The following is a 25,170-nucleotide window of genomic DNA, read 5'->3' as shown; positions in this document are numbered from 1 at the left end:
TACTGTATATATATATTTTAAAATGTTTGCTCATACTAATAATACCCCAATTTCAATCAAATACAAGATTCATTCTAGTTTTTCCACTTTCTTTACCTGTAATTTCCTTCTCTGACACTGGGAGCCATTGCTCTCATTATTTATTTATTTATTTATTTATTTATTTATTTATTTATTTATTCAACTGTAGTATTTTCTTAAGTAGTATCAGGATTGCTAATCCATACAGCTGTGAGTAAAAAATATACTAACTAGAGCACAGTAGTTGTATACAGTTCTATCATCTTTTGTCTTACACTATGGAGGCAAAATATTGTTTTCCAAATTTACTTAGTGTTTCTCTTCTCCACCCCTTCAAAGTGGTTGTATTAATCATTACAGATAGATCTCTTTGTTACAGTTTGTGTTCCATTTTTTATTCCCCCCTCATCCTTGTTATTTCCTTTTAAAATTTATATACGATGAAATTATATCTTTTGGTATATAGTTCCATGGGTTTTGGAAAATTCAGAGTTTTGTGTCCACTACCACAGTTGGGATACAGAAAATTTCCATCATCCCAGAAGTTCCCTCATGTTCTCATTTATAGACAACCCATCCTCCGCCCCCAGCATATGAGTGGTTGTAACTCAGAAAGGGTACATTGGAATTCTACAAAAGAAGCTGAAGCTGCATTCCACAGGCAGAGTTTTTTCTTCAGGAAAGCAAGCTTCAGCTCTGTTCTTAAGGCTTTTCAACTTCCTGACTCATAGCCACTCTCATTACCTAGGATAAACTCCCTTACTTAAAGTCAAACATTATAGCCTTGGTTTCTGCAAAATACCTTCATGACAACACCTACACAGCATTTGATTGAATAACGAGTCAAATTAAGTCATAAAATAAGCCATCACAGGCATATTATTATTTCAGGGAATTTGAAGAAAATGAAAGAGATAGTGCAATATATGTTTTCTTATGGCTATCTACTCTCCTTTTCTTCCTTGTTAATAAAAATACAACTAAAATATATATATTCTCAGCCTGCATTTTAGTTAATGTGTCCAAGTCACAGAATTCAGACCAATAAGATATAAAAGCAGACCATATCGACTGCTTCTAGACAAGTACTAAAAAAAGACAGTCTCCTTTGGCAATATATCCACTTTGCCTTCAGTTTCTATAACTTTTCTACAGCTTGGACCTGTACACAACTGCTGGCTTTCTAGTATCTATTCTGTGTTTGTGTGTGTGTGTGTGTGTGTGTGTGTGTGTGTGAGAGAGAGAGAGAGAGAGAGAGAGAGAGAGAGAGATGGAAAAGGATAGAAGGTAAATCTGAAAGAACATGGTTCCTGATAAACCATGGAACATCCATCTCAGTATGGTACCACCTACTTGTGAACATCACTTCACCTAGACAATAAACTTTAATCTTATTTCAGTTACTGTTATTTTGGCTTTCAGTTTCAGGGCTAAATGGTACTCACATGTGCAAATTTAAGCCTCATGTATTTGTCTTAAGGCTAAAATTCTAATCATATACACCTAGCTAAACTTACTTTTCAAATAACATGACATAAATCTTGAAATCATCATTTGTTTAAAATGTATTGAAACTTTACTTTCACACTTTAAACAAAATACACAAAGAAGAAGAACCAGACAGTATTTTTCAAGAAAAAAAAATTATATTTCAATAGAATTCTGGAAAACTTAACTGAAATGTACAATAGGACCAACATTGGGTACATTATTTTTAAGATATAACCAATTGTTTTCATGGAATTAGAAATTTGGGTCACTGAGGAATCACAGTGATTATTTAAAATGAACTACTTATTTTACAGGTAAGGAAACTGTGCCCAGACAGTTCCACGCAACACGTTATAAACATCAGAATTAGATTTAAAGTGTAGTTTTTGGGGGCACCTGGGCAGCTCAGTCCGTTAAGCATCCAACTTCGGCTCAGGACATGATCCCACCATTCGTGAGTTCGAGCTCTGCATTGGGCTCTGTGCTGACAGCTCAGAACCAGGAGCCTGCTTCAGATTCTCTTATCTCCCTCTCTGCCCTTCCCTCACTCATGGTCTCTCTCAAAAATAAACATTATTTTTTAAAAAAAAATAAAGTGCAGTATTTAGAGTTATTTAAAGATATGGAGGGAGAGAGTGAGAATAAATGAGTGTGCACTAAAAAATACCCTAATATCTAAATTCCCAGCTTAATTACTCTTCAGTTAAATCAACAGGACTCATGAATAGCTACTATCATCTTACCTACCTTATACTATGTGTCAAAATTTATATGATGATATGTGTACTTCAGAGTAATATAAGAAAGAGGGTAGTTTTCAAAGTGAAATGATGATTTTACATTAACTCCATTTTCTAAAAGCTTTAAGTTGCATCTATATCCTTTGTATATCTTGATGGTATTCTTCTAATCAATTTTCTGAGTTGCATTTTAGGATTTTATTTATAGCTAGGATTTTTTAAAATTTCATTAGAATATTTCCATATGTGTTTGGGAGTTTAGAAACATATGTACTTGAAAACCATTTGGCTTTCCTTATTTCGGTTATCTGTCACTATTCTTGTACCTTTGAAGACTGTCAAATCCTGATTTGTTTCTCCCCAGTTCTGATTTTGGTTTCCTCTTCATCCATTTTGGATTCAAATGTTCTTTTATCAGACAGATCTTTCCTTGTCCAATGGAATGGTTAAGAGTGCACAGAAAGAGAGGGAAGAAGACAGAGTCCCAGAACTCCTGTGACACAGTTTGAGATTGGTCTGATCCATGGAAAGAATATTCTCCTCCTCTTGTGAATTCCCAGTTTCATTTCTGTGGCTTATGATACATAGGTAGGACTTGGTAACCTTCAATCACAAGGCTTATGATTGACTATAAGCAACAGTTCGAAGAATATATTTTATTTTATGCAGCTATTTTCTTATGTTTGTCTCAGTTTTCATGGCAGTTATACATTTCCTGGGGTTCAGAAATTACTTAAAGCTCTGGTTTCACTGAAGTAAAAGCAAAATGTCTATTTTTCTATGAATATCTATTTTGAATTAAAAAATCATTTTGTTATGATATTTATTATACTTATACTTATTTTTTATGAAACAACATACTTGGTTTTAGTACAAGTTTTATGTAGAAAAAATGCTAAATATTTTATATTTAACAATACGCTTTTTATTTAAATAATATTTATTGCTTACCAGGTGCCAGAAACTGTGGTAAATGCTTTAAAATACTTATTCAATACATGCAATAAATCAATAAAGTAGGTGTTACTATTATTCCTCTTTTACACATGAAAAAACAGTTAAGTAAATAAATCTGGTTACTGAGGTCCTATATATGCACACTCCTTGAATTTACTGTCTTAATGCAAAATCTCTGATTAAAAATAAAATGAAACACCTGAGAAAGATCCACTGGAAAATGGCTGCAAAAATAAGTGTTCCCTTTAAGTGATGATGATTCTGTCATATTGTTGAAGAATGCTTAGAACATCATAAGTATTCTTCCTCTATTTCTTAATTGGAGTTTGTAGTTCAAGGTAGAGTTATTTTATCTGAATTATAATGGAAAAAGTAGAATGTATCTTACAGCTATGTGTGGTATGTGGTGAACCTGGGTGTTTCTCTTATATGGAATGCAGAAATCCCATGTGCACAGCAAGAAAAAGGTGATTATAATTCACTTCATAAAAGAATACCTCTTAGATAGGCATCCATCACAACATGGAAAAACTGAGAAAAGACTACTAAATAATTGATGTGTCAAAGATGAAATTGTAATGGAATTTATAAAATATTTAAAAGTGAAAGATAGCAAAAACATTTCATATAGATCTTTTAGATTTTACTAAGAAATGCTTAGATGATTTCTAAGCTTAGAAGCATACAACAGAAATGATACTAAGTTAACATTAATGAGGGGCGCCTGGGTGGCTCAGTCGGTTAAGCCTCCAACTCTTGATTTCAGCTCAAGTCATGATCTCACAGTTTGTAGGATTGGGCCCTGAGTTGGGCCCTGTGCTGACAACATGGAGTCTGCTCAAGATTCTCTCTCTCCCTCTCGCTCTGCCCCGCCTCCACACACTCATTTTCTCTCTCAAAATAAATAAATAAACATTAAAAATTATTTAAAAATAAATGAATATTAATGCAATATATATTCAAGTAAAAAAAATCAGAAAGCAAATGCCATGGCATATTCTAAAAGTACACAAATATAAAAGTTTAAATGTAAGAATTAATGACTTGAGAAACAATGAAACCTAGTAAGGATCAACCAAAACCTGAAGACGCATAAAAGTAAATGATACGTAATTGATTAAGGAAAACGTGGCATTTAAATAAACCAACACCCCCCCCCCCCAGAGAGAGAGAACATGTGTTCATGTGCAATGGAGATCAGAATATCATAGGCGAATATTCTCAATAAATGTATATAAATATATTTGAAAACTAGATGAAATAGTTTAAAAGAAAAATAAAATTTGCCAAAAATTTCTCAAGATGAAATTAAATTGAAGTAAATGTACATTCACCAAGGAAATCAAATTAGGAAAAAAAATTATAGAAAATAAACTTGCCAAGTTCTGAGAATCTTCAGTCAAGTTTGATCAAAATTTGAGGAAACACTAAGAAGATACAAAGAAATGGAGAAACATCCTGTGCTCATGGATTGGAAGAATAAATATTGTTAAAATGTCAATACTACCCAAAGCAATCTACACATTCAATGCAATGCCAATCAAAATTGCACCAGCATTCTTCTCAAAGCTAGAACAAGCAATCCTAAACTTCATATGGAAACCACAAAATACCCCGAATAGCCAAAGTAATATTGAAGAAGATCAAAGCAGGGGGCATCACAATCCCAGACTTTAGCCTCTACGACAAAGCTGTAATCATCAAGACAGCATGGTATTGGCACAAAAAACAGACACATAGACCAATGGAATAGAATAGAGACTCCAGAATTGGACCCACAAAAGTTTGGCCAATTTATCTTTGATAAAGCAGGAAAGAATATCCAATGGAAAAAAAAAACAGACTCTTTAACAAATCATGCTGGGAGAACTGGACAGCAACATGCAGAAGGATGAAACTAGACCACTTTCTTACACCATTCACAAAAATTAACTCAAAATAGATAAAGGACCTGAATGTGAGACAGGAAACCATCAAAACCCTAGAGGAGAAAGCAGGAAAAAAATCTCTCTGACCTTAGTCGCAGCAATTTGTTACTTGACATATCTCCAAAGGCAAGGGAATTAAAAGCAAAAATGAACTATTGAGACTTCATCAAGATAAAAACCTTCTGCACTGCAAAGAAAACAATCAACAAAACCAAAAGGCAACCGATGGAATGGGAAAAGATATTTGCAAATGACATATCGGACAAAGGGCTAGTATCCAAAATCTATAAAGAACTCACCAAACTCCACACCCAAAAAACAAAAAATCCAGTGAAGAAATGGGCAGAAGACGTGAATAAACACTTCTCTAAAGAAGACATCCAGATGGGCAACAGGCACATGAAAAGATGCTCAACCTCACTCCTCATCAGGGAAATACAAGTCAAAACCACACTGAGATATCACCTTATGCCAGTCAGAGTGGCTAAAATGAACAAATCAGGAGACTATAGATGCTGGAGAGGATATGGAGAAATGGGAACCCTCTTGCACTGTTGGTGGGAATGCAAACTGGTGCAGCTGCTCTGGAAAACAGTGTGAAGGTTCCTCAAAAAATTAAAAATAGACCTACCCTATGACCCAGCAGTAGCATTCCTAGGAATTTATCCAAGGGATACAGGAGTGCTGATGCATGGGGGCACATGTACCCCAATGTTTATAGCAGCACTTTCAACAATAGCCAAATTATGGAAAGAGCCTAAATGTCCATCAACCAATGAACGGATAAAGAAATTGTGGCTTATATATACAATAAGAAATGAGAAAGAATGAAATATGGCTTTTTCTAGCAACATGGATGGAACTGGAGAGTGTTATGCTAAGTGAAATAAGTCATACAGAGAAAGACAGATATCATATGTTTTCACTCTTATGTGGATCCTAGGACACTTAACAGAAGACCATGGAGGGAGGGGGAGGGGCAGGGGAAAAAATAGTTACCGAGAGGGAAGGAGGCAAACCATAAGAGACTTTTAAAAACAGAATAAACTGAGGGTTGATGGGGGTGGGAGGGAGCGGAGGGTGGGTGATGGGCATTGAGGAGGGCACCTGTTGGGATGAGCATTGGGTGTTGTATGGAAACCAATTTGCCAATAAATTTCATATTAAAAATAAAATAAAATAAACTGACCAAGTTCTGAGAATCTTCAAGTTTGATCAAAATTCAAGGAAACACTAATCTCTCATTTATGCAAATTATTCTAAACAATTGAAAAAGATATCTTCCTATATAGCACTTTAAGGGGCTTTTTATAAACATAATAAAGACAATAGAAAGAGAAAGGAAAACTAGAGATCAGTCTATGAAACTATTTGGAAAATTTATAAATCAAATAATAGCAAAGTCAAGTAATGTATAAAGTATATGTAAATTTTAAAAAGTATTATAGGCATGTAAATACAGTTAAAGTAAATATATCTGTAAATTCAGTTCAATGCCTTAACAAAAAAGAAAAAACATAATCATCTTAATAGGTGTAGAAAAAACACTGGATGCAGTTCAGTGTCTATCATGTTAAAACTCAGAACAAAATTAAGAGTATTTCTTAGGGCGCCTGGGTGGCTCAGTCGGTTATGCATGCAACTCCTGGTTTCGGCTCACGGTCATGATTCCATGGGTTGTGAAATCAAGCCCTGCATTGGCCTCTGCTCTGAGTGTGGAGCCCGCTTGGGATTCTCTCTCCCCCTCTCTCTGCTCTTCCCACATTCATGCTCTCTCTCCCTCTCTCAAAACAAATAAAATTTTAAAATGTTTTAAAAAGCATGTCCTACAATTATAAATTTTTTCCTAACCTGTGATATAGATAATATTAGTGAAATATTAGATACTTTTATTAATAACCAAAAAATACATGCCTACTCTTCTACTTATATTTTTCAATGCACTAAAATTCTGACCAAAGCAGTAAGACCAGAATCTTTGTTAGAGATAAAGTATGAATTTTAGTAGAAATAATGATTGTCTACATAAAATCTCAGGAGAATATAAAGAAAAATAGACTTGATAAGTCTATTAGACTGCCGGACGCAAGATTTCCATTAAGAAATGAGAGATTTCCCATGTATCTGAAAATAAACAAGTAGAAAAAACAAAAATTGCAAATCTATAATGAAGATTCCATTCATAATAGAAACATTTAAAATTATATAGGTATAAACCTTAAAAATATATGTAAGACTTATATGGAGACCACATACTCAGACAAAAATGACAAACTACACATTGTCTAATCACATTCGAATATGGTAATACTTATTTTGTGGAATTTCACACACTAACCAAAAATTTATATGGAAAAGTAAGAGCCAAGATAGGGGTGCCTGAATAGTTCAGTCAGTTAGGCATCCAACTTCGGCTCAGGTCATGATCTCATTGCTCCTGAGTTGGAGCCCCGCATCAGGCTCTGTGCTGACAGCTTACAGCCTGGAGCCTGCTTCCAATTCTGTGTCTCCCTCTCTCTCTGCCCCTCCCCTACTCATACACTCTCTTTCTCTCAGAAATAAATAAACATTAAAAAAAAAAGGGCCAAGATAAGAATGAAAAATTTAAAGGAGGTGACTTTCCTATATATATTTAGACTAATTATAATGCTTTAGTTTGTTTATTTATTTTTTTAATTTAAGAGAGAGAGAGAACAGTGGGGGAGAGGGTCAAAGAGAATCCCAAGCAGGCTCTGTGCTGTGCCTTGAGCTTGATCACATGACACTGTGCTCACTGCCAAAATCAAGAGTTGAACACTCTACCCACTGAACTACCCAGGTGCTCTTAAAAAAAATTTTTTTTTAATGTTTATTTATTTTTGACACAGAGAGAGAGACAGAGCATGAGCAGGGGAGGGGCAGAGAGCGAGGGAGACAGAATTGGAAGCAGCCTCCAGGTTCTGAGTTGTCAGCACAGACCCAGACGCAGGGCTCCAACTCACAGACCCTGAGACCCTGAGATCATGACTTGAGCCGAAGTCAGACGCTCAACCGACTGAGCCACCCAGGGGCCCCCACCACGCCAGGCGTTCTTAATGCTATAGATCTTGAAGAATGAAATATGACACAGGATACAAATCATGGAATTAAAAAGAGAATGCAGGAAGAAATCTACATGTATATAAAGCTAAATGAATCACGGAAGAGATATTAAAACACATTGAAGAAAGAATAACCTGTACAAATTGGAATAGATAAATGGACTGTATAATAAATGATTTGGGGCAGCTTGCTATCCAAAAGCAAACTAGCTAAAACATATTCTAAATATGTGGTGCCAGATTTTACTTTGTTTAAAATGCAGAATATGTGCCCAATGATCAAACTAGCTAACTGGTTTGCATATACTAATTCATATATATTTATGTAAAAAGTAAGCACTTAAATGCCTGCCAATTTTAATTTAAATTATAAAATATTTTGATGAGTGGAGACAAAAATGTAATCTGACTACAGATGTCGCCTTAATTCTGTCTTTTCTATTCATATAATTTTACCAATCACAGCTTTATTATTTTATTTTACTTTATTGCAGATTTATTTATTTATTTATTTATTTATTTATTTATTTATTTATTTATTTATTTATGTAAAGTTTTTATTTGAGTATAGTTGACACACGGTGTTACATTAGTTTTCAGTGTACAACATAGTGATTCAATAAGTCTACATGTTATGCTATGTTCATCACAAGTGTAGTTACCATCTGTCATGTCACCATACAATTCTATTACGATATCATTTGATTTTATTCCTATGTGATACCTTTTATTCTTTTTTTTCAACGTTTATTTATTTTTGGGACAGAGAGAGACAGAGCATGAACGGGGGAGAGCCAGAGAGAGAGGGAGACACAGAATCGGAAACAGGCTCCAGGCTCTGGGCCATCAGCCCAGAGCCCGACGCAGGGCTCGAACTCACGGACCGCGAGATCGTGACCTGGCTGAAGTCGGACGCTCAACCGACTGCGCCACCCAGGCGCCCCTATACCTTTTATTCTTATGTCTTATTCATTCTATAACTGAAAGCCTGTATCTTTTACTCCCTTTCATTCATTTTGCCCATTCCTTCACCCTGTTCCCCTCTGGCAACCTTCAGTTTATTTTAAATGGAGATATTCTGAAACAATGATACAGAGGTGGAGATTCAGATAAAATGTATATTTCAACTTTCTACAGTTTTGTTAACTACTTATAATGGAGTCACTGATATGCTATTAGCAAGAACACTACAAACAACATTTTTTTCTTGAAATAATTACATTGAACACTTAATATGTCAATTGAAAAGATTTGTTTCTATATAGTTCCAACAATAGAATAATAAAAGCTTGCATTTATATAGTAAGGATTGGCTATGTGGGAAATCTCATTCTTTTCTCTATTAATATAAAAACCTTACCAAAGGCTGGGGAGTGAGGTAAATCAGGAAATACTGGTCAAAGAGTACAAACTTCCACTTACACGAGGAGTGACTTCTGAGTATCTAATGGGTGGATAGGAAAAGAAAGAGTAATTATGTAATGTGATAGAGGCTTTAGCTAATGTTATGGTGATAATCATTTTGCAATATATAATGGTATCAAATCAACATGTTTTACACCTTAAATTAAAAAAAAAAGAAAAGTAAAAGAAAGAAAAAAATAAGAGGAAAGACTCGTATGATGTATTTCTTAGCTCTTGGGGTTTCCAACACTTTAAAAGAAAAAAATCTCCCTATTTTTCCTTAATTAATAATAAATTAATATTAATATTATTAACTCTCCATGCCTCAGTGTATTTAAATCTTAGCTTCATAATAACCAATCCATTTCAAATAAGGAGTCTTAACATAAAGAGATTAACTTGAGCACAAAGTTAATAAATGGCAGAATTGGGAATCAAATTTTGGCAGTGTAAGCCAGAGCTGAGTTATTTGTTCTCTTTTTTGGTTTTCTTCTTGACTTTGTTTGTTTCAAGTTTTTATTTATATTCCTGTTAGTTAAGATACAGTGTAATATCAGTTTCAGGAGTAGAATTTAGCGATTCACCACTTACATATAACACTCAGTGCTCATCACAACAAGTACACTCTTTCGCACCCATCACCCATTTAGACCCATCCCTCCACCCACCTCCCCTCCAGCGACCCTCAGTTTGTTCTCTACAGTTGAGTCAGTTTTATGATTTGTCTCTCTCCTTCTCTTTTTTACCCCCCTGTTTATCTGTTTCATTTCTTAAATTCCACATATGAATGAAATCATATGGTATTTGTCTTTCTCTGACTGAGTTATTTTGCTTAGCATCATACACTCTAGTTCCATTCACATCATTGAAAATGGAAAGGTTTTATTTAGTTTTTTAAAGTTTTCCTTCTTTATTTGAGAGAGAGAGAGCATGAGCAGGGGAGGGGAGGGGGGGAGAGAGAGAGAGAGAGAGAGAGAGAGAGAGAGAGAAAGAGAGAGAGAGAGAATCCCAAGCAGGCTCCACACTACCAGCACAGAGCCAGATGTGGGGCTTGAATCCATGAATCATGAGATCATGACCTGAGCTGAAATCAAGAGTTGGAGGCTTAACTGACTGTGCCACCCAGGTGCTCCAAGATTTCATTCTTTTTTTGTGGCTGAGTAATATTCCATCGTGTGTGTGTGTGTGTGTGTGTGTGTGTGTGTGTGTGTGTGTATGTGTCACATCATCTTTGTCCATTCATCGGTTGATGAACATTTGAGCTCTTTCCATAATTTGTTGATGAACATTTGAGCTCTTTCCATAATTTGGCTACTGTTGATAATATGCTATAAACATCTGGGTGCATGTATCCTTTTGAATCAATATTTTTGTATCCTTTGGATAAATACATAGTAGCACAATTGCTGGATTGTGGGGTAGCTCTCATTTTAACTTTTTGAGGAACCTCTGTATTATTTTCCAGAGTGGCTGCCTCAAGTTCCATTCCCACCAACAGTGTAAGAGGGTTCCCCTTTCTCCATATTCCTGACAGGCCCTGGTAACCATTATTCTACTTTCTTTTTCTTTGAATTTGACTTTAGTGTTTTTTTTAACCAGACTTATTTCACCAAGTGATTTCAAGATTATTATAAAGCTATAATAATCAAAACAGTATAGTACTGGCTCAAACAAATCATTAAACATAGTAGAATAGAGAACCCGGAAATAGGCTGATACATATTTAGACAAGTAATTTTGAAAAGCTGAAAAATCTGTTGGAGTTAACATCTTGGGATTGATTTTAAAATTAAGATACAACCTATTTAACTCTTAAATAGGAATGGAAGCCTACTTTTCCTAAATGTACTTTAACCAAATATATACATAATTATACTCATTTCTGACAATGAACACCTGTGTTTGAGTATTATAGGCAATCTATAACATTTATATATAGCAAGCTATAAATCATGTGCTGTTAACTCCAGGCAATTGATTTAAAAACAAAAACAAAACAAAACAAAAAAACTACATAGGAAAACAACAATGGAAAATAAAAGTACAGCTGACCCTCAGGAGTAACCTCCCCGCCCCCACCGCCCACGTAGTAAAAAATTTGTAACTTTTGACTCCCTAAAACCTTAAGTACTAATAGCCTGTTGTTGACTGGAAACCTTACCAAAAATATAAAGAATTGAGTAACCCACATTTTGTATGTTACTTGTATTATATACTGTATTTTTAAAATAAATTAAGCTACAGAAAAGAAAAAACCTTATAAAATGGACATTTTTATTTTTAACTGTTGGTGAACATATCAACAAGTCGATATGCCAAAAATTTTTAGTGTGAAATTTGATATCATTCGCTGGACTTCTTTATGTGCTTATCATTTGACCCTTCAACTTACTTACAAAAGTTTATTCTATAAGATTACTCAAATGTATCAAACATGTTTTTCACAGGATGGTGTGGAATTATGAAGCAATGATAATAACTTAAAATCTGTTGGTAAATAATGGGAAAATATAGTGCATCCATAAGTAGAAATACTTGTATTGACATTAAGAGATGATTAAAATGCATTAACTGGAAAAAAAAAAGTAAGAAGAGCATGGACCTTTTAATAAGATCTTACTTTTAATTTTGTTCTTAAAATAAATTTAGGGGTGCCTTGATGGCTCAGTCAGTTAACAGTCAGACTTGATTTTGGCTCAGGTTGTGATCTAATGGTTTATGAGTTCCAGTCATGTATCGGGCTCTGCCTTGATAACACAAAGTCTGCTTGGGATCCTGTCTCACTTCTCTCTGCTCCTCCCCTGCTTGCTCTCTATCTCCCTCTCAAAATAAGTTAAAAAAAACTAAAAAAAATGAATTTAAGGGTTACGGGCATTGAGGAGGGCACTTGTTGGGATGAACACTGGGTATTGTATGTAAGGGATGAATCAGGGGAATCTACCCCCAAAACCAAGAGTGCACTGTACACACTGTGTGTTAGCCAATTTGACAATAAGTTATATTAAAAAAAGAAAAAAAAAACATAAATTTAAAAAGAAAAAGTAAATTCAAAAATAAATCAAATTAGATTTATGTCATGTTAAAAATTGAGTGAAATGGTAAATGATGAATGGATTTAATGAATTGGTGAATGGTGAATAAATTGATTAAACTGGTATTGGCATGAGATCCCAGATTTTCCCATTAGAAATCATCATCAACCTAATGGGTGAATTTACTTTTAATAATCTCAGTTAAAAAAATGTAACTCATGGAAGTAAACACAATATATTAACGGCATGGAGTGGAAAAAGACATTTTCTACATCCCTGAATTGCCTTCCTTAAAATATATGTAAAATATCTTTCTGAGTATATAATCATGCCTGTAATTTGTAAAAACAAACAAAGATATATGGCATAGAAAGTGAAAACCTCTAAATCCTACATTTCAGATACAGTTACTGTTAATACTAAAAATTCACATGTAAATTATGATTACTAAGATCTTTAAAATATGGAATTTCAATTGTATCCTTCAAGCCTATAGGTTTTGAAATAATACATAAAGCTCCTTTTCTACAACATAAGGTCACTATTAGTTTACTGTGAATAGCAAATACGAAAATAATGGCGTCGTGAGGCAGAAGTTGTATTGATTCCTAAGCAAATTCCAGTGCAAGATGAACTGTAATAGGAGACAGGTGAAGATATCTTAAATATAGCCTTCATCAGGAAGAAAAAAAAAGCCCTTAATTCTGCAGTTACAGCACTATTAACAGTATCCTTTTGTATTGTTCTTTAATAAAATCAGAAATAAGCATGTACACCAGGTTTGCATTCCCAGCCTAGTAGGGCACTGGCCTTATAGCAGGTTGTACTTCAACACCCACTCCAGTGGCTCGGAGCTCCACTCCCTCATGTTTCAGTAACTGCATTTCCAGTCTACTATATTTCATAATCCCTATATTATATAAATTCTACAACTTTAGTTTTTATTTTCACTTGAAGCTAAGTTTATTAAATGAAATGCTTTCTATTCCTCTAATATGATAATAATCTTGAATTTTATTTTATTACAAAAAGTGAATGCTGTTTGTAAAAGCTATTGAGAGTTTTTTAAAAGGAAGACATGGAAAATTCTTGGGAATATTCCATGTGTGCTTGAAAAGACTGTATATTCTCTAAGTCTAAATATATTCTTAGAATATCTACTTATTGATCATGCGGTTTGGTTCTTAAATATTTTTAGTTATTCTTTATCCAACTGATCAATTTTGGACTGAAAGTGGTATATGAAATTTTATTATCAGTGTTTCTTGGTCTATTTCTCCTTTTACTTTCTGTTTTATATATATATACACACTCATTATCTTTGAAGGTGCACAAATATTAAATATATTTGTATTATCATTGTGAATTTTAGTCTTTAGCATTATGGAGTGTTCATTTTTTTCTTTTTAATGCTTAATCTAGTTTGCCTTAATTCTTCCTTCTGTGATATCAAGATTATATTCACTTGATATTATTCTTTCCAACTCTTTATTTTTTCATTTTTACAAATTTATTTATTTTTGAGGGAGAGATAGAGTGAGTGAGCAGTGGAGGAACAAACAGAGAGGAAGAGAGATAATCTCAAGTAGGCTCTGAGCTGTCAGTGCAGAGCTTGACACAGGGCTCGATCTCATGAACTATGAGATCATGCATGACCTGAGCCAAAATGAAGTGTCTGATGCTTAACCCACTGAACCATTCAGGTGTCCTTCCATTTTCTAAAGATAAAATTTACATAGTATAATATTCACCCAATTTAGTATAGAATTCTACTAATTTGGTAAGTGCATACTGTCAGGTTAACTGCCACCATAATCAAGGAATTGAACAATTTTATTACCTCTGAAAAACTGTGTCATGTCCTTTTCTAATTCAATCATCCCATGACCTACAGTTCTTGGAAATAACTGATATGTTTTCTGATTCCATATTTGCCTTTTTAAGAATGTTATATAGGGGCGCCTGGGTGGCTCAGTCGGCTAAGCATCCAACTTCAGCTCAGGTCACGATCTCCCAGTGCGTGGGTTCGAGCCCCGCATTGGGCTCTGTGCTGACAGCTCAGAGCCTGGAGCCTGTTTCAGATTCTGTGTCTCCCTCTATCTCTGACCCTCCCCCGTTCATGCTCTGTCTCTCTCTGTCTCAAAAATAAATAAACGTTAAAAAAATTTTTTTAAAAGAATGTTATGTAAATTGAATCATATGGTATGTCACCCATTTAATCTAGCTTCTTTAATTTAGCACAGAGGTCAGCAAACATTTTCTGTAAAGGACCAAAGAGTAACTATATTCAGCTTTGTGAGCAATACAGTGTCACAGCTACCAAACTTGGTAATTATAGCTTGAAACAGATTTAGACAATAGGTAAATGAATGGTGTGGCTATATTTGGCTCTTAGCAGGCCAGATTTACCTGATGGATTATAGTTTGCCAACTCGGGACTAGTATAATGCATTTAAGATCCATCCATGTTATTATGTTGTGAGTTGGTATTTTTATTGATGAGTAATATTCCATTACATGGATGTACCAAGTTTTCTTTTTTTATGTCCATGGAGGAATTTAAGGACATTTGGGTTTTCCCAAATGGTTCTAAGTCAATTCACCATAAACACTCTTATACAGGTACTAGATAAACATACTTTCTCATTACCCTTGTATAAACACCTAGTATTGACATTACTGGGTCATATAGTAAATGAATATTTAACTTGATGAGAAATTATCAAATTGTTTTCTAAAGTGTTGTGTCATATTACATTCCTATCATCAATGTATGAGACATCAAATTGTTCTATAACACTGTCAGCACTTGGTATAGCCAATTGTTCTTACTTTTAGCAATCCCAATCAGTGCATAGCAGTATACTATTGTAAGTTTTAATTTGCTTTACCTAATGCCTAATGATGTTTAGCATCTGCATATGCTTACTTTGCTATCCTTTTATCTTCTTGAATTGTCTGTTCAAAGTATTGAGAATTCTTTATTGGATTGTTTTCCTTTGTTGAGTTTTAACTGTTCTTTGATTATAATTTATAATATTCACTATCTTTCATTGTTTTGTTTTTATTTTTCATATGTTCTTAAAATATATACGTTAAACCGTTGATATATTTTAGATCCATAGCTTTCTTTTGTTCCTTTTTTCCTCCTTATTTTGTTTTCCAATTTTTAGCATTATTTGTCCTTTTTAAAGAGCTCTTTACTGTGTTTTTCATCTAATTTATTCTCATATGGTATCCTGCAAAAATATATATCAATATCTATATACTTATATTTATGCATTGTTTTTGAGGTGAATTTATATTTTACTTTAGTTTATTTTCTGAGTTTAGTCAATTCTTATTTCTTACGTCAACTCTTTAGTATTTATATTCTGAATCTTTAAAGTCTAATTCAAGGAATTTTTTGTAATGTCTACAAAAGTTTTTAAGAACATTAAATCAGTTTAGGGCAGGGATTGTAAAACTATGGCCTTGGGCCTAATTTGGTTTACAATCTGTTTTTGGATAGTCCATGAGCTCAGAATGTCTATTACATTTTTGAAAGGTGGTAAAACAAAACAAAGAATATGCAGCAGAGACTAAGATCTAAAATGTTTCCTCTTTTGCATTTATAAAAAAGTTTTCAAGTCTCTGGCTTGGGTTTTGTGTTATAGCTTTACTTACTCTGGATTATAACTGAGTTTTGACAGGTGAATTTTCAGTGACTTGGCATTTTTTTATTATTTATATTTTTAAATTATAGTAATTTTGTATAGATGTGGCCTGCTATTTTCTGTTAATTTTTAATATTTTATATTTGATTAGACCACAGATAATATAAAGATGTGATAGCTTTGGGTAGGATATTGGAGTTTTGAGGTTTGGGGGGTTTTTGTTCTAAGAATGTGAAGTTACTTTAACTGATAACAATTTTGGAGGAAGGTGGTAAGTATTTTGACTTTCAATTCCTTTTCTCTTTCTGTGGAAACTTTAATATCCACCACTTGCTTCCTCTTCTTCAGTATCAAGTGTCCAGGTGACCACATTTTCCTTTTAACTGACACTAAAGGCAGTGCCTTCCTAAGACCATCACTTTTTGCTCAGTGGCTTTAAAACTTCTCTTTAGATTCCCCAGGAAACACAACTCTCATCCACCAGGTCTCTGTTATTATTTTTCACTCAGGGTTGAACTACATCTTTTTGGGTATCATTTTCTCAATTTTAAGAAATAGTGTTTTCTCATCATTATCATGTATTCTCCTTTGATTCTGGTCCTGATTTGCAACCCGGAGATGGTTCTGATCATTTTGGAATACTTATCTACTTCTTTATGCAGACATTAATGTTCATAGCATTTTCTGTCTCTTTGCTATGGTATAATTATTGGCTATGATTGGTTTTATTTGCTGTCCTCTTGAATTGTTTGTATTTTTTTGAAAATACATAGAACTAGACTTAGGGGACTGCCATGAACATGGAGGAAACTGGCCATGCTTATTTATTTGAATTACTAGTATTTATTTATGAAAAACAAACATGGTTCTTCTTTCTTTCCTTCTTTCCTTCTTTCCTTCTTTCTTTCTTTCTTTCTTTCTTTCTTTCTTTCTTTCTTTCTTTCTTTCTTTCTTTCTATGTTAGAGAGAGAGAGTGCAGGGGAGGGACAGAGAGAGAAAGAGACAGAAGATCTGAAACAGGCTACATGCTGACAGCAGACAGCCTGATGCGGGGCTTGAACCCACAAACCACAAGGTCATGATCTGAGCCAAAATCTTGCACTTAACTGACTAAGCTGTCCAAGTACCCCCAAACATGTCACTTTTTAGAAGCCCCTCTTATTCCACACTACTTGTTTTTTGATAGCAGATATACATGGTATATGTATGTGTGTGTGTGTATATATATATATATATATATATATATATATATATATATATGCATATATATATGCATATAAGTGTGTATCATATCATGTGTATTTATCTGTATACATATATAAATATTTATGTATTTTTTAATGTTTAGTTTTTGAGAGAGAGAGAGAGAGAGAGAGAGAGAGAGAGAGAGAGAGAGACTGAGTGTGAGCAGGGTCGGGGCAGAGAGAGAGGGAGACACAGAGCCCAATGCGGAGCTCAAACTCACAGACTGCAAGATTATAACCTGAGCCAAGGTCAGACACTTAACCAACTGAGCCACCCAGGTGCCCCTATAAATTTTTAAATGCTAGCCTCGTCTTTGAGAAAGCTTAAGCTCTATATTATTTGATGAATACATTTTTTTCCACTTGAAAGAAGACATTTTCTATGCCTGAATTTGTACTTACACATTAATTTGAAGGCTATCTCTATCTGAATTCCTCTGTAGACTTGATAGTTGACTTGAGCAGTTGTCAAGATGTGGTCCTCCGTTTTTTGATTATTTTTTCAAATATGCTAAGCTTGTTATTTTTCTTCTTTCTCTCTTTTCCTGGTCAGTTGACTGGTCAATATCCTCCATTTTACTTATATTAATTTTCAGGGCAAGTTTCTGTCACTCATAATTGAATCTCTTCTTCATTGTATGTTGGCTATACCCAAAAGATTATTATGGAAGGTGCTTCAACTTTTAGTTTGAGTTACAAAGTCAAGTTTCACAGCATCATGTATTTTCACAGATTTGGGTCCCCCTTTTTTTTAATGTTTATTTATTTACTTTGGTAGAGAGAGAGAGCGAGTGTGTGAGTGGAGTGAGGGGCAGAGAGAGAGAGGGAGAGAATCTCAAGTAGGTTCCATGCTGTGAGGGTGAGCCCAATGCTGAGCTTGATCTCACAAGACATGAGATCATGACCTGGGTTGAAATCAAGAGTCAGATGCTTAACTGACTGAGCCATCCAGGCATCCCTGGTCCACTGGTTTTCTAGGTAGTGAGATACTTTCTAAATTTAGGTGTTTTCAGGCACCTAATCAGTAAAACAGATGACAGAGAATTTTTTTATAAAAGCCCTGAAATAGGTAAAGATTTATAGATTAGATTGTTGTCCATTTATAAGTTCTCTTGCATGGATGACTAAAGCACTTATCTAAAACTCATGACTGCATATTGCTGACTGGATCTAGTCCTAATCTTTTCTTAAATTAACAGAACATTGTGTCCAGACATCTTAAGTGACTTGTACATTGTAATGATAATGCTGGTACTACAAATTAGGCTTTTTGATTACTTCTGAAATGAATTTTCTTATATACTACTGTATGCTAGACATTTGAATGGTAAGTCAACAATTTATATTTAGCAATGAAAACCATACAAATTGTTCTATACTCTTATTCTAAACAACAAATTTCATTGTTTTTATGTAAGTAATTAAATATTTTAGCAATGTCAGACTTCAAAGAAAAAAGCAATTTACAGAGATAAATTAAATTATGTGAGGAAAAACAAGCATGGGATTAGGGAAAGTGCTTAGCAAAGTTAGGAGTTATGATTCAATAATCATATAGCCAATGGAGCCCTTCATATTTTAAAACATAGAGAATTAAAAGTCAAAATCCCAACTAGAATGAACTGTATGTGTCTCTTGCTTATTGTTTTTGAATTCTAAATATGGAGTTTATTTGATGTTTCATATTATTTTGGGTAATCACAACAATATCCTTAGAAAATGGTGAGTCTACTTGTCCAGTGTCATATTATTAGAAGGCACATCTTCTGGGAAACTTCCTATTTTGCAATATTTTGTCCATACAAAATTCTTGCTTTTCATGTGGTTAGTGTTTTTTTTTTGTTTGTTTTTGTTTATTTTTAACACACTTATTAATATTCATAAAGGACAACTTTTATCATAAGCCTGTGATTCAGTGGGTGACCACACCTGCTAATCTGCCTTACACGGCCCTGGTTTATGCCTGTTTTCCAGGTGTAATTGTTAATAGCACCCACTTTACTCTCAAAGGATTCCTCAGGGAGAATAAATTATAATGCTGTCGTATTTATGCCAACTCAGATCTCTTTAACCTTATCTGTTGTTGAGGCCTTTGGCCACTGTTTTGTATAGTTGTCACCATAGCAACCAGCTCTAAGTGGACTCAGGCCTACTGCTGCCACAGCAACCACCCTCACACAATAAACTTCAACAGCACCTCATATTGAGATCTCATTCTGTGACTCTCGCTTCCCTTACTGAGGTTTTGCTGTTGATTCTGAAGCATAGATTCCAGAAAATGTGAATGATACTCACACATACAGGAAAAAAAAACTTTGACCAACAAGAAGGGGATCTGAGGGACAAAGTATTTTTTCATCTTTTGGGATGGACTTCCTGAGGAGGAACAATATTCTTAGATTCTCAAAGAAGGCAGTTCTGTGATATCAAGTCATAATTTGAGCATGATTCTAAGGAGTAGTCAGCTAGTAATAAACCAACATATTCGCTTTTTCTCCTCCTTTCATTCCCCTTTCCTCTCACTTCTGCTTCCTTGGGATTGCTTTCCCTAATGAAGTAGCAAAAAATGAGCTTTTGTTTAAATCTCTGCATTTGTTACAAACACATATAACTGTAAGTTGTAACTATTGGAAAGCGATTTCATAGGTCCAGAAAAAATTTTAAGTATTTTTGATATCAGGTAGGACTCATTCAACCCAAGAGATGATATTATATGTATTGCACACACACACATGCACAAACACAAGTACACATATGTACATGCATATGCACATATATTAGATACATATGTATATACGTGTGGGTGTGTGTGGATGGGTTTGAATATGGGTATGTGTGCATGAAATGGGGTATAACTTCACCATTATTATCTTTACTCGAGATGGATTTCAGTGTCCAGGAAGGTGAATTATTTGGAATAATAAGTTTAAGAAGGAATATCATGGATATCCAAATATGCCAGGTACTATTAGATGTTTTGACATTCATCCCTGCTTGCATTTACATGTCATGGTCACTCTGAAAAATGGAGGAATTAAGTCATCGGTTTTAGTTCCTATCACTTGTGGTGTGTTGTTATTACCTTTTTGTCAAAATTCTTATTTTCATGCCTTCTATGTTCCTTGCTATGAGTAGATTGATCTTCCTACCCACACTGATGTCACATTTGTCCATATGTCTTGATTAATCTAATGAAAAGTGAGGGTAAGTGTAACAAATGCCGCTTATGAACAAAATATTTGAGGGCCTGCAGAAGGTTTCCCATATGCACCTTTCCTCTTTTTCAAAATCTACATAAAACAAATTCACAGCTCACCCACAATGGACATACAGTGTGAGCTAGAATTAAACCTCTGCTGTTGTGAGACACAACTTTCAGGTCATTTGTCCTGAAGCATACAGACTATTCTGACTTATATTCAGTTAATAAATGGTGGTGAAAACATCTAAGTGTTTTGATCTTACACAGAGAAAGTCAGAATACCTATCCTGTTCTCAAAAGGTATGGAACATCATTTGGGACACAAGAACACAAACATAAAATGTAAAGGAAAATGTTAGGAAATTCCTATAAAATCCTGAACAAGGGACAGTCAATAGTTGTTAGAGGATTTCAGATGACAGAATGATCTTAAATTATACTACCATTTTCCCCCCATGACATAATTTCTTCTTTTCCATACCCCGAATTTACTATATTTTATTTCATGCATTTTTGCAAAAAATAAGTAAGCAATCCTCTATTTGAATCTATTAACTGTATGCACATCTCACTATATTAACATATCATACACATTGTAAAAATACAAAGACGAAAGGCAAAATCACTGGACCATCTTGTTGACTTATTTGGTTCCTACTTAAGACTCCTAATGATTGTGCTTCTATTAAAACCTATAGACTTTCAATATGTATTGAAGACTTATGATTTGGTTACAAGAAACAAAACACTGTCCATACTAAGCATGAATATAAACAATTAGATGAATATTGGGGCTCCACAGAAACCAAGGACACCCAAGTTTAGACAAGTGACTAAATTCAAGGTTGTTCTAGAGAGCCAAGAATATGGTTTTGCAAAAAAAAAAAAATGTATACAGTGGTCAGCATAGGAATTGACTTCCACTCAGCCTACAAAAAATAGGGACTGTTCCAAAATACATAACAAGTTTGAATAAAGGACTGAGGGAGAAAAAAGTCAAATTCTAACAATAGCCAATTGGAAGTCTCTATATCCCCAGTTTTTGCAAGTTATTCACATTCAGGCTTATGCTGTTTAGCATATCTCAAAACTTTCATTCCAACCCATTGGATGTTACCCTAATAACTCTCACTCACCTAATCCACTTAAGTGTAGAAATAGTAACCATGTTACATGATAGTAACATTAATCACAGAACTAATAGGAAATGATAAAGTGGTAGTTCAGATCAATGAAAAATTAAACTTCTGCCTCAATATTTAGTACCGTTCAGCATCCATTTAAATATCTCACATATAACAGACATAAACATTAGGAAAATGTTTACAAAATAATCTCATAATGCTGGTAATATAATTCTCAGAGAAGGTTTCGGGAAAAACCATACTAAGTCTGGGTATTGAAAAGCCAAAGTTGCATTAATTTATTTGCTCACACTCAAGATTAAATTTATCATACACAGACTGCAGAGGGGAAACTGACAGGACTATTCTTCTTTTGGTTGCAATTCTTTATTACCTTTCCCTAAAGATCAACATCACTGTTTCTGTGTTATTAAAGACATTAATCTAAAAATATCTCAAATGACCCTAACAATTGACTTGCTAGTGTGAATGGTTTGCTCAGCTGACTGATCATGTTAATTAGATTGGTGAACTACAGAAAATATTCTCAGTTTTAATATGATACTTTTTGAGAGCTTGGAACCTCCAGACATTTAATTTGCTGTGAAAGAAGATCTTCAGAATCAAAGTAAAAAGAGCTAATGTAAAACTGAATGGTTTATAGAATTAAATATTCTCATCCATGGAGTTCTTTAGGACCTAGATACCATCCGAGGAAGACCTTCCAATGGAGTGTATTAATATTGGAACACTATGTCAAAATGTCAGACTCATTTTATTAGAATGCTTTCTACTATGTGGTTTAGATTTGGAAAAAAGAAAAAGAAAAACTAATGTAACAACAAAATAAATTAGCTTTCTACCTATTTTGATAGTTATGGGGTGTCACCTGCCCTACATTAAGAGACAGTAGCTCTACATGCATTTCATTCTTACACGTTCTCAGTACACGTCGGTTGTTGTCTATAGTGAAGGTTTAACGGAAACTGGGTGAGGAGTGATTCAATTTGGAAAAACACATAAAGACAAACTGTAACTCAATGATGTAAATAAAGAGTGGCAATGTTAAAAATATTGGTAATTTCAGGTAAGTACCCGGGGGGATCACATAGCAAGTGGACATAGATGTAGCATTTATGAAGGATCAAAAGACAAGCAAGATGAACATTTTTTTTTGAGGAGTCATTTCAATGTATTTCCTAGTATTGTTTTCACGGTTCAAAAGTCAGAGATCTCTTTACATTAATATCACTTTACATTATGAAATGGCAACAAAATTCATGTTTGTTCTTCTACTTGCTACTGTCACTTTGAGTAAATGCAAACATCTTATCAGGTGTTCATGGTCTCTCTCTAGCATTGTCCCTCACTTACCTGGCACTTTATTTCCATGCTGTAGCTATACTGAATATCCAGGGATTCCTAAAATACCTCCAGTCCTTTCTGCTGCATGAACTCTACACATTCACCCCCACACCCATTCCTCATCTCTTAACATGGCTGACTCCTATTCTTCAAATACCAGCTTAAATATACTTTCTCAGAGTAGCTCTCACCCATTTCTTAATCCCAAGAAGTTTCCTCCTGCTATCTGCCCTCAAGTACCATGTTATGTTCTTCAAGATCTTTAATACAATGTGCAGCTATGTGTTTGTATTAACTAGATACAAGGTAAGCTGATGGTAAAGAAACAAACAATATAAAAAACCTAACATTGAGAGTTAGTGCTTGAATGAGGTAGAATTTGATTTCTTACTCTTCAAACAGTACGAAGGTGAATGGTACTGTGTCTGGGATGGAGGCTCTGTAATCTTCATCACTTGTTTTTTTATCTTCGCATTTCAAACAGTTTTAATTTTTCACCAGCTACCAGGCAAAGGGACAGAAAGAAGCTGAAAACAAAGACCATGAGAGTGGAAGCTATACAATGCATCCCTATTGATCAAAACATAACTAATTAATTTAGTGGTCACATGTCCAATTAATTTAGTGGCAAGAAAGAAGGGGAGAATGAATAGTGGAGGACAGAGGAGTCTTGCTAAGGTAAAGTTTTTAAAGGATTTAATGTCTTCATTCTCCATTAGACTCTAAGCTCCATGAAGGCAGAAACATAATTATTTTGTTAAATTATTATTTAGCTTAGTGTCTGGAACAGAATGATACTTTAATTCAATAAACAATTGAGAATCATTACGCTAACATATTTTATTATAACGCTCATAAGTATCTGCTTTTATGTGCATTTTCTGTCTTCCCTACCAAATTGTAAGCTCCAAAAGAGTAGGGATCTTTGCTATTAATTTCAAACTTTGCTTCTAGTACATAGTACACTGTAGACATTCAATAAATGCAGGTTGAATTAATAAATAAATGTAAAAATACAGTCTGTTCCCCATTTTATAGGATTTTAACAAGGTTGAGCAGCTGACAGATTCCAGAGCTCTTTCTTCTATACCAATATTTCTCAATATTTTTCTCATCATCATTCCTACGCATTCAAGGCGCCAGGTTAGACATTTTTTCTACTCAATGCACCATGGAAGTTTAATTCTACGTATCTCCGTGTCTGTTTATGTGATGTGGCCTTTTGGGAGGCCACAGACTATTGTAACATTTAAGAAATTTTCGCCTCTCTCCCTCCCTCAGAACCAATTTTTGCATCCTTTGGGGATAATATAGACTCTGTTAGAATGCCCGTTCTATACCAGGACACTTAATATTTTAGTTTATATTAAGGGTTTCAAGGGATTTCATTCAGCGATATCATGGATAAAACATGAAAAATCAAAGTAAATTTTGCTAAAGTAATGTGCAAAACTGTGATTTTAAAAGCCAAGTATATGACCTAACAAAAATTCAACTTAGTCTACCTTTCCATTGTTTTTAATTTACACATTTGTCTATGGATATCTAGAGGTATCATTAGTTGAGTTATCATGATTTGTTAGGCACAGGTCCAGTGCTGCACACAAGTTTTCTGATGAAAAGCCCATTCTGTAAGATAAATTGTTTGAAATTTTTGGGTTCAGTATACTTCAAGGTAGTATAAAAAATGAAAGGATCTACTGGGATAGCTGGAAGGGGCAAAAAATACTATAAAATATGGGTATGGAAAAGATTATTTGAGTTTTTTGATTAAAATCATTAGTGCTTATGTATAGTATAACAATTTTATGATATATATATTTATAATAAATGGTATTCAAATCTGCAATTTCTTTGTCATATTGCATAACTTAACAAGAGGAAATTTTCAAGTCAGTGAAATTGCATCTACTGTGCCAGTATCTT

At 34.2% G+C, this 25,170-nt stretch overlaps 1 long non-coding RNA gene across 2 annotated transcripts in view; it reads right to left on the bottom strand.

Annotated features, from left to right (window-relative positions):
• LOC111559710 overlaps window positions 1–25,170 on the bottom strand; it is a 350,013-nt gene that overhangs the window by 33,751 nt on the left and 291,092 nt on the right. For both annotated transcript variants that reach the window (XR_006595557.1, XR_002740831.2), the window contains exon 4: window positions 9,578–9,661. This is a non-coding gene — a long non-coding RNA (uncharacterized LOC111559710). The remainder of the gene's footprint in view (window positions 1–9,577; window positions 9,662–25,170) is intronic.

This window comes from Felis catus, chromosome A3 (genome assembly GCF_018350175.1).
Source record: "Felis catus isolate Fca126 chromosome A3, F.catus_Fca126_mat1.0, whole genome shotgun sequence".
Lineage (NCBI taxonomy): Eukaryota > Metazoa > Chordata > Mammalia > Carnivora > Felidae > Felis > Felis catus.
This window is presented reverse-complemented; position numbering and strand designations above follow the sequence as displayed.